Consider the following 11027-nt stretch of genomic DNA (forward strand, 5'->3'; position numbering starts at 1 on the left):
GGGCTGAAGGGGGTTGAGCTCAGCCCACCCCCAGCAGCACCACCAATGGAGGGGGGGGGGAAATTGGGGTTATGGCAGCATTGCAGCATAGAACAATCAGACACTGAGCTGAAGACAGGGAATGCTTTTTATTCGAGACACACAAGAGAAGAAAGGTGGGTCTGTAACAGACTTGCCATTGAATCACAGACCATAGAACAGCACAGACAGCAGCACACACCGCTACAGACCCATGGGGGATAAGGAGCTTTGTTGTCTCTACAAGCAAGAGCTACAACTGTGAGCCCTCAGTACTCCTCTCCTTCCTCCTCACCCTCACCCTCCACTGAATCCACTCCCACCTCCTCATAATCCTTCTCCAGGGCAGCCATATCCTCCCTGGCCTCCGAGAACTCCCCCTCCTCCATGCCCTCCCCCACGTACCAGTGCACGAAGGCGCGCTTGGCGTACATCAGGTCAAACTTGTGGTCCAGGCGCGCCCAGGCCTCGGCGATGGCCGTGGTGTTGCTCAGCATGCACACAGCCCGCTGCACCTTGGCCAGGTCCCCCCCGGGCACCACGGTGGGAGGCTGGTAGTTGATGCCCACCTTGAACCCAGTGGGGCACCAGTCCACAAACTGGATGGTGCGCTTGGTTTTGATGGTGGCGATGGCGGCGTTGACATCCTTGGGCACCACGTCCCCGCGGTACAGCAGGCAGCACGCCATGTACTTGCCGTGCCGCGGGTCGCACTTCACCATCTGGTTGGCCGGCTCGAAGCACGCGTTGGTGATCTCGGCCACCGACAGCTGCTCGTGGTAGGCCTTCTCAGCAGAGATCACCGGGGCGTAGGTGGCCAGGGGGAAGTGGATGCGAGGGTAGGGCACCAGGTTGGTCTGGAACTCCGTTAGGTCGACGTTCAGAGCTCCATCGAAGCGCAAGTGAACTGTGATGGACGACACGGATTCTGGCTGATGAGGCCGGTTCAGGTTGGTGTAGGTTGGGCGCCTCGACTGTCCAGTTCCTGCGGCAGGAATGTCGGTAGAATGGCCTGTTGTCCACGCATGAAGGCGCAGTCGGAAGGCTCCAGCGTGGTGTGGGTGGTGAGGATGGAGTTGTAGGGCTCCACCACGGCCGTGGACACCTGCGGGGCCGGGTAGATGGAGAACTCCAGCTTGGACTTCTTGCCGTAGTCCACCGACAGGCGCTCCATCAGCAGCGACGTGAAGCCGGAGCCGGTGCCGCCCCCGAAGCTGTGGAACACCAGGAAGCCCTGCAGCCCCGTGCACTGGTCAGCCTGGAAAGGAACAACAGCAACAAACATTACTGAGAGCTGTCCTGAATTCATTCCTACCTTCTTGCCTAGGAAGCGAAGCTCAAAGCCCACTGTCTCAGCCCTTCCCCTTTGAGACATGTTACTCCATGAACACAAGCACCTGTTGACTCCCACTGGGCTCTGATCATTGGGAGGACAGCAAGGTGCCTCCAGAAGCCAACAGACAAGAGTTCTGTGGGCTGGAGCTCACAGCATCCCCCCCACTAGGAATAGCACTGCAGGGATGCAGGGCCAGCATGAGCTTCCCTGAAGGAGTTAAAGCGCTCAGCACAGCTGCTCATAAGAAGGATCAGAGTCCATGTCAAAGCGAGCCTCACATGACCCAAAAAGAAGGAAAGTGAGGTTTTCCCAAGCATGAAGGGCTGCCCTGTGCCCTGCAGGCCCAGCCCACACCCAACACACTGGGGTTCAAGTCTGGGGGCTGCAACAGAAGCACATAGAGGCATGGGGGGCAGCATCCCATACACTGCAGGAACAGGGGGTCCAGTGCACCCACAGCACCATGAAGCCTCATGGTCCCCATGGATGGGGTTGGACCCAAAGGCTGACAGTGCAGGCAGCCCCATGGTGCTGTACCCACCAGCTTGCGGATGCGGTCCAGCACCAGGTCGATGATCTCCTTGCCGATGGTGTAGTGCCCCCGGGCGTAGTTGTTGGCTGCATCCTCCTTGCCCGTGATCAGCTGCTCGGGGTGGAAGAGCTGCCGGTACGTCCCCGTGCGCACCTCATCTGGGGGACAGCGGGAGCAACGTCAGCACCCACGGGGCACCATCACAGCCCCCCCAACCCAACCCACCCCCACCCCACTCACCGATCACGGTGGGCTCCAGGTCCACAAACACAGCACGGGGCACGTGCTTGCCAGCCCCCGTCTCGCTGAAGAACGTGTTGAACGAGTCGTCCCCCCCGCCGATGGTTTTGTCGCTGGGCATCTGCCCGTCGGGCTGGATGCCGTGCTCCAGGCAGTACAGCTCCCAGCACGCATTGCCGATCTGCACGCCCGCTTGGCCCACGTGGATGGAGATGCACTCACGCTGGGGGGGACATGGAGGGGATGGGGGGTGTTGGGTGCTGCTCTGCTGGGCCCCATCACTGCACAGCTCAGGATGGGGATCAGCCCTCTGTTCTCACACCCCTATGGGACGGCAGCTTTCAGTTTGGGGCTGTCTGACCCTATTGCTGTGTCTCATCCATCACTGCACAGCTGGGTTTTGCCCTATAGTTATTCCCTATTATATTGGGATGGGGACACTTCGGGATACGTTGCCCCAATGTCTCTGCCATGTGCTGCATCCTCTTCTCCAGAGCCTTGAATGGGGCTCTCCCATCTCCCCCCAGCTGTGCATGGATGGGGGCACTCAACCCTTTTCTTCCCTATGGGGTTTTGCCCCACATTGGGGCCCTTCAGCCCACAGCTCAGCCCCATAGACCCAGTGCAAGCCTTGGGGTGGGGCAGGAGTAAACTCCATCTCTGCCATGTGCTGTATCCTGTTCTAAAGAGCTAAGGGGGGGGGTTGGGTGCTGCTGTGCCCCATCACTGCACAGCTCAGGGTGGGGTTATTGCACTGGGAGGGGACACACAGCACCAGCCTGTTATGGGGTCCAATGTAACTGCATCACCATGGGATGCTCCATGCCTGAGCCCCAATAGGATGCACGGTGCTCACTGCCATCTCCATAGGGAGAAATAAGAGGGGGTTTGTGTGGGGCCAGCCACGCATCAGGATCCCATAATAGTGTGGGACTGGCCCCACCCCATTCATGGGGAGGGCGATTCAGAGCCGTGGCTGGAGGTGGCACTGAGGATGAGGAAGCAGCACTGCAGTGCTGATATCACTGCAGTGCTGACATCACTGCGGCACCACCGACCGAACCCAAAGCAATGGGGGCAGCGTGGGGTGGGATGGGATCGGATTGAGGGGGTGGGGGTGGGGTTAAAGGGGGGGGGTCCAGCTGCTCTGCCACATCCCCACCCCCACCCTGCACATTCCCAGCCGCACCCATAGAGCACCACCTGCTCTGCATTCCTATATGGGAAGGCAGATGGTGCTCATGTTAATGGGGGATGGGATGGGGGGGGGGTAACAAGGTCCGACCGGTCAGGGCTGAGTAGAAACCGGGTCGGATCGGAGCCGATCGGAGCGCCCGCCCCGCGGCGAATGGACACGAGAACCAAGCTCTCCCCCACTACCCGCTGCTCCTTACTATGTATCCACTGCACCACCGCCCGGAAGTGCCCCCGCCTTCCCGCCTCTTCATTGTTTGCTGCCGTAGTGAATGAGGCTTCGCTCATTGGCTGAGAGCCGAGAGGGACGGAGCCCATTGCGCTGTAGGCGCGCAGCCGCTTCTCCAGCCCGGCGTTCTACGCGTTCATTGCATGCCCCCGGAGCCCCTCCAGCCCCGTGCGACCCCATGACCCGGGGCTCTGGACTCGTGCGGAGACGGCCCTCGGCTCGGCCGCACCCGCCCCAGGTGGGAGGGAACGGCGGCTGATGGCTGGCTCCAGCACTAATCCTACAGCCAGGGCTAATCCAGGGCCCGTAAATCTTGCCCTCCCTCACACTGGAGGGGGCCCCCAGGCAACAGCAAAGCTCCATCCCAGCCCCACTGAGACTTCGGACCTCATAGAACAGAACCCACAGCTGGGGAAGGGGGAAGCCCCCCCCAATCGTCAGCAGGAGCTGGGGAAGGGCCGGAGCCAGCGCTGCCAGCCCACAGCCGTGTCACTGCGCACTAGAACAATGGGACAGCCGCGTTCCCCATGCCACAGAGCCGTTTGTGTGTCCATACAGCAGCAGCTTGTCTTAAAGCCTTTTATTCACATGAAACGTTGGCAAACCAACAGGATCCATCAGGGATTTAATTGCCCAGCCAGGGCAGCTGGAAGCAAAGAGAGCAAACCAGGGGCCAGAGCATGAAGAAAGCTCAAGGGTTTGAGGCAAACATATATGGAATACGAGGCAGCAACAACAGGGGAACATTCAGGACCCCCTCCTTCTCCCCAAACCACTGCTCTGCCATCCAACTCTCTGAGCCCCCACTATGCCCTACAAATACCTTCTCTACACCCGGCCTTTATACCCCATTCAATCCCTGTTACTCTTTCTCCCCCATCCGTGTTTCCTGGGTGGCGGTCGTTGCTCCCCATCCCTCTCTGCACAGACCCCCCTCAATTTCTGCTCCCCCAACCCTTTCCCCCCAACTCCACTTCTTTCCCCATCTCCTAATCTCCCACTTTTGTTAGCCCCTTCCCCATTTGTGTTCCCCTCCCTCCATCTCCCCCAGCCCCCCCCATCCCGCACAACGGGCTGCACTCGCTCGGCCCACAGAGCCCCATTAGAGAGGGGGAAGGGGGGGGGTGCACGCCAGCAGCAGACCTGGACTGGAATCTGTTTTCTTTTCCATTCTGTCCGCACTGAATGAGTCACAACAGGCAGGCTTTTATCTCCTGCACCCCGTGGGCAAGGACATCGGCCTTGGGCTCCATGGGTTTTGTTTTGGGAGTCGTTTCCTTAAGGCCTAACGAGCCTCATGAGTTTTACCCAAAGCTGGGTACACACAGCTCAAGGTCGGCAAAAATCTCTTCAGATGAATCAGAGGGTGGAAAAATGGGGGGGGAAGTGAGGCATAAAACGGCACCATAGGGGCTCCCCATTCATGCCCAGGAGGGTCCATTAGTACACATTAATGAGTTTATTGGAATGAGTACATACCCCAATAGTTTTGCATAGGTATGTGGTCCTTCACTGTTCAAATGTAAACGCTTGAGCTCAGAGCACGCTTATTTGTAGGGTGAGGGATAAAGAACAAAGCCTTTATAAACACTGGCACTTGGGAGTAGAAGAACATTATGACGGCGTTCACTGCATCAGTGGAGGAGGGAAGAGCCACGGATGTCATCGATCTGGATTAAGTGAGCCTTTGGCAAAGTACCCCACCACATCTTGAGTCCAGATGGGATTGAATTGGGCAAAGGACTGCTTTAAGAATCAAACCAGAGTGGGAGTCAATGGTTCCATGGCTGGCTGACGACGAGTGGTGTCCACAGTGCGGGCTGAATATTTGTATTATTCAGTTGGATTGGAAGCTGTGGGGTGTGCTAACACAGAGAGGGATGGGATGCCATCCAGAGGACACCAGAGAGGCTGAGCAGGGGTGAATCTCATTAAACGCCCAATGCAGCGGTCTGCACAAAGGGGCTGAGGGAACCCCAATAATCAAAGCAATGGGAAGATGAAAGAATGGAGGGCAGGCAAAGGATGGGACCCTGTCCTCTGCTGGGAGGTCTATGTTGCCACCCCATCCCCCCCCCAACGAAAGGATATTCTTTTATTTGTACCCCCACCCACCAGGCCACAGGACCCCATTAATGGCTTGCATCCACCCCCCACGCGCTGAGGCATGAATGAACGCGCGCGTCCCATTCATAAAGATGTGTAGTTCCCAGGGGAACCTCAATGAATGGCCCCAACCCAGCGCTTCCCACCCATGTCCTCCCCATCTTTCTGGCCCCCACACAATGGGGGAAAACAGACCCATGGACAGAGCTGGGGCTGAAGCGGGGTGAGCTCAGCCCACCCAGCAAACACACCAATGGAGGGGGGGGGAAAATTGGGGTTATGGCAGCATTGGCGCATAGAACAATAGACACTGAAGCCTGAAGACGGGAAATGCTTTTTATTCGAGACACACAAGAGAAGAAAGGTGGGTCTGTAACAGACTTGCATTGAATCACAGACCATTAAGAACAAGCAGCAGACAGCAGCACACCACCGCTACAGACCATGGGGGATAAGGACTTTGTTGTCTCTACAAGCAAGAGCTCAACTGTGAGCCCTCAGTACTACTCCTCTCCCGTTGCCTCTCACCCTCACCATCCACTGAATCCACTCCCCGCTCTCATAATCTTCTCCAGGGCAGCCATATCTCCCTGCGTCCAGAACTCCCTCCTCCATGCCTCCCCCACGTACCAGTGCACGAAGGCGCGCTTGGCGTACATCAGGTCAAACTTGTTGTCCAGGCGCGCCCAGGCCTCGGCGATGGGCCGTGGTGTTGCTCGGCATCGCAGCACAGCCCGCTGCACTTGGGCCAGGTCCCCCCGGGCACACCACGGTGGGAGGCTGGCGTAGTTTGATGCCGCACCTTTGAACCCAGTGGGGCACCAGTCCACAAACTGGATGGTGCGCTTGGTTTTGAATGGCTGCGGATGGCGGCGTTGACATCCTTGGGCACACGTCCCCGCGGTACAGCAGGCAGACGTCCATGTACTTGCCGTGGCCGCGGGTTCGCACTTCTACATTCTGGTTTTGGCGCTCGAAGCACGCGTTGGTGATCTCGGCCACCCGACAGCTGCTCGTGGTAGGCCTATCTCAGCAGAGATCCACCGGGGGCGTAGGTGGCCAGGGGGAAGTGGTGCCGGGGTAGGGCACCAGGTTGGTCTGAAACTCCGTTAGGTCGACGTTTCAGAGCGTCGCATCGAAGCGCTAGTGAAGCTGTGATGGACGACACGATTCTGGCTGATGAGGCGGTTCAGGTTGGTGTAGGTTGGGCGCTCGATGTACCAATTCCTGCGGCAGATGTCGTAGATGGCCTCGTTGTCCACCATAGAAGGCGTCAGTCGGCAGTTGCTCCAGCGTGGTGTGGGTGGTGGAGGATGGAGTTGTAGGGCTCCACCACGGCCGTGGACAACCTGTCGGGGCGGGTAGATGGAGTAAACTTCCAGCTTGGACTTCTTGCGTAGATCACCGACAGGCGCTCATCAGCACGCGACTGAAGCGGAGCCGGGTGCCGCCCCGAAGCTGTGGACACACCAGGAAGCCCTGCAGCCCCGTGCACTGGTTCAGCCTTGGAAAGGAACAACAGGCAACAAACATTTACTGAGTAGACTGTCTACTGAATTATATACTACTCTTCTGTCTCAGTAATCGAAGCTCAATGCTCCACTGTCTCAGCCTTCCCCTTCTGAGAACATGTCTCTCCCATGTAACACAAGCCACTTGTGGACTCACTGGCTCTGATCATTGGGAGACAGCAGGTGCCTCCATGAAGGCCAACAGACAATGAGTTCTGTGAGGTGGCAGCTCACAGCATGCCCCCCACTAGATTAGCACTGCAGGGATGCAGGGCCGCATGAGCGTCCCTGAAGGAGTTAAAGCGCTAGCAGCACTCAGCCTGCTCATAAGAAGGATCCAGAGTCCATGTCAAAGCGGAAGTCATACATGACCCGAAAAGAAGAAATAGGTTTTCTCCAAGCTCGACAGAGACTGCCCTAGATCCCTCAGCCCTAGCCCACACCAACACCACTGGAGGTTCAAGTGCTGGCTGCATACAGAAGCTCATAGATGGGCTGGGGGAGGCAGCATCCATACATCTGCCGGACAGGCGGGTCCAGTGCACCACAGCACCATGAACCTCATGGTCCCCCATGGATGGGGTTGGACCCAAAGGCTGACAGTGCAGGCAGCCATGGTGCTGTACCACCAGCTTGCGGGATGCGGGTCCAGCACCAGGTCGATTGATCTCCTTGCCGATGGTGTTAGTGCCACCGGGCGTAGTTGGTTGGCTTGCCATCCTCCTTTGCCCGTGATCAGCTTTGCTCGGGGTGGAAGAGCTGCCGCGTACCGTCCCCGTTTGCGCACCGTCATCTGGGGAACAGGCGGGAAGCAAACGTCAGCACCCCACGAGGGCACCAATCACAGCCCCCCCAACCCAACCCACCCCCACCCCACTTCACGATCACGGTGGGCTCCAGGTCACAACACAGCACGGGCACGCGGCTTGCCAGCCCCGTCTCGCTGAAGAACGTGTTGAACGAAGTTCGTCCCCCCGCCGTGGTTTTGTCGCTGGGCATTCTGCCCGTCGGGCTGATGCCGTGCTCCAGGCAGTACAGCTCCCAAGCACAGCATTGCCGATCTATGCACGCCCGCTTGGCCCACGCTGGTATGGAGATGGCACACGCTGGGGGGGACATAGGAGGGATGGGGGTTTGGTTGCTGCTCTGCTGGCCCCATCACTGCCAGCTCCAGGATGGGATCAGCCCTCTGTTCTCAACCGCCTATGGACGGCAGCATTTCAGTTTGGGGGGCTCCTGTCTGACCCTATTGCTGTGTCTATCCATCACTGCAACAGCTGGGTTTTGCCCTATAGTTATTCCCTTATTTATCATTGGATGGGGGACACTTCGGGATACGTTTGCCCAAATGGGTCTCTGCCTGTGCGTGCATCCTCTTCTCAGAGCCTTGAATGGGGCTTCTTCCATCTCCCTCCCAGCTGTGGCTGGATGGGGGCACTCAACCATTTTCTTTCCCTATTGGGGTTGTTGCCTCCACATTGGGGGCCCTTCAGCCGCACAGTCTAGACCTCATAGACCCAGTGCAAGCCTGGAGTTTGGGGCAGGAGTAAAACTCCATCTCTTGCCATGCTGCCTGTTATCCTGTTCTAAAAGAGCTAAGGGGGGGTTGGGTGCCTGCCTGGCTCCGCATCACTTGGCACAGCCAGGGGGGTGGTTATTGCACTGGGAGGGGATCACACTTAGCACCAGCCTGTTTATGGGTCCAATGTAACTGCATCACCATGGGATGCTTCCATGCTGCAGCCCCAAATAGGATGCACGGTGCCTCACTGCCCATTCTCCATAGGGAGAAATAAGAGGGGGTTTGTGTGGGGCCAGCCACGCATTCAGGATCCCATAATAGTGTGGGACTGGCCCCACCCCATTCATTGGGGAGGGCTGATTCCAGAGCCGTGGCGTGGAGGTTGGCACTTGAGGATGCAGGAAGGCAAGACTTGCAGTGTGATATCTGCATGCACTGACAATTCACTGCGGCACCCCGACCGACACCAAGGCAATGGGGGCAGCGTGGGTGGGGATGGGATCGGATTTGAGGCGGGTGGGGGTGGGCGTTAAGGGGGGTTCCGGGGTCCAGCTGCTCTGCACATCCCCACCCCCAACCCTGCACCGATTCCCAGCCGCACCGCATAGAGCACCACCTGCTGGCTCATTCCGTCCATATGGGAAGGCAGATGGTGCTTCAATGTTTAATGGGGATGGGATGGGGGGGCGGTTAGCTTAAGCTTGATGGGAGGGGCGTAATAACCCCATTGGGGGGGGGGGGGGCTAGCCAGTGTCCGCCTAGCTGCCGCGTCCGCCGTCACGCGGCAACGAATGTCGAATGGGATCTGCTTTGCGCGACGATTTTGTGGTGCGCGGCGGCGCCTACCGGGGTGGGGCGCGTTATTGATCTTACTGGCACTCTTACCGGTAAATGTGTCCGAGTAGAATGTGCAGTCAGGCTATAATTCAGGCTGATCGAGTTCTCCTGAGTCTGGGACTCATGGCGTTGGTAAATAATCATTGGGGATTCATGGTCTTTGGTGCCGCAGGGGGGCTATGGGGAGGTTTGTGGGGGGGGGGTGGGGGGAGCAATGGCTGCCACCTTCCGCCGCGCGCGTGGAAATCCCTAACGGTCCGGGACTTGCTGCAAAATTGGCTCAAGCCCCGCCCCCATCCGAGCCATATGTGGGGGAGGGGGACCCACGTGCTGGGGCGCGGCCCCATAGGGGTCTATTGCTGGTATGAGGCGGATATCGCCCCCCGTAATCTCCCCTCTCTGTGGCCACCGCCCCAACCCCTGGCAACTATTGCCCCATCCCACTGCCATCCGCAGCCCCCATTCACCCCAATTCCTACCGCCCCCAGCCCTTTCCCCCCCCCAGCCCCTATTACTCGCTCAGCCATTCAACCCCCATCCAGTTATTACCCCCTCAATCTCAGCCCCCCCACTCTGTCATCCCAACCCTAAATCCCCCCAATCCCTTTCTCATCTTCCTCCCCACTTACTCTTGCCTACATCCCCCCTTCCCCTACTCAATGCCTTCCCCTCCTTCTACCCACCCACTCCCCTCATCCATCGCTCCTACCCCCTAATTACACCCCAATTGATCCCCTATTACCTTATACCCCACCCAACATGGTGCGCGTACTCGGCCCGACGCAAAAGAGTCGTCGCAATTCCGACCTGCGGCGCTCCCTCAGCGCTGCCCTTATATAGACCACAGCAGCAGGCAGCGCCCGTTCTCCCATTGGCTGCAACGAACGCCCATCAAAAATACCCCAGCGCTGATTGGTGAGCGCAGTGCATCGGCTCCGCCTTCCCCCTCCTATCTGCAGAGTGGGCTCCTTGCCGCCCCCCCCGCAGTGCGGTACAGCCCCCATATGGAGCAGCATAGGGGCTGGATGGGGCGGGGGGGGGGTGAATTACTATGGGGATCGACCCCCCCCACACCCTGCAGTCCCGCCCCACTGCGACGGAGGAAGGGGGGGGGCAGGAGAGGGAATGAAGGCAAACCAGCCGTTTAATGCCCTCCCCCCGCAACCATATCCCCGCCCGCCCCCCGTTTTGCTGCAGAGGAAACTGCGACAGTGCTGGGGGTGGGGGATATACCAGCACGTGTCCTCCCCCCCCCTCCAAGCGCCAGAGCCTTTTAATCCGCTTCCGCGTTGCCACCCCCCCAACAAAGCCCAGCTCCCCAGGGGGCCCCCGACCCATCTGCACCCCCCCCAACCCCCCACCCGATGCCATCTGCACGTTGCCCCCCCCATCCACCACTCCCCATCCCAATACGGGGGTCCGCGGGTGCCCCCCCCCAAAGCCCCCGCTGCTTTTTGCGTTCGGATACAGCGGACCCGTGGGACCCCCCCCCCCCTTATATC

The 11027-nt window shown here is 58.9% G+C and overlaps 1 protein-coding gene and 2 pseudogenes across 2 annotated transcripts in view; all 3 read right to left on the reverse strand.

The window, feature by feature from the left end:
• Positions 1-109: 109 nt before the first annotated feature.
• LOC107325742 (tubulin alpha-1A chain) overlaps positions 110-11027 on the reverse strand; it is a 20532-nt gene continuing 9614 nt past the window's right edge. The window contains exon 5 of the mRNA XM_015886888.1: positions 110-277. The gene's annotated coding sequence lies outside the window, so the exon portion shown is untranslated. The remainder of the gene's footprint in view (positions 278-11027) is intronic.
• Positions 110-11027, reverse strand: part of LOC107325741 — a 12132-nt pseudogene continuing 1214 nt past the window's right edge. The window contains exons 2-4 of the transcript XR_001559756.1: positions 2127-2349; positions 1896-2044; positions 110-1276 (exon numbers count right to left, since the gene is read on the reverse strand). The product of XR_001559756.1 is annotated as a tubulin alpha-1B chain-like (transcript). The remainder of the gene's footprint in view (positions 1277-1895; positions 2045-2126; positions 2350-11027) is intronic.
• Positions 6139-8165, reverse strand: LOC107325734 (annotated as a pseudogene).

This window comes from Coturnix japonica, linkage group LGE22C19W28_E50C23 (assembly GCF_001577835.2).
Source record: "Coturnix japonica isolate 7356 linkage group LGE22C19W28_E50C23, Coturnix japonica 2.1, whole genome shotgun sequence".
NCBI classification, from domain to species: Eukaryota; Metazoa; Chordata; class Aves; order Galliformes; family Phasianidae; genus Coturnix; species Coturnix japonica.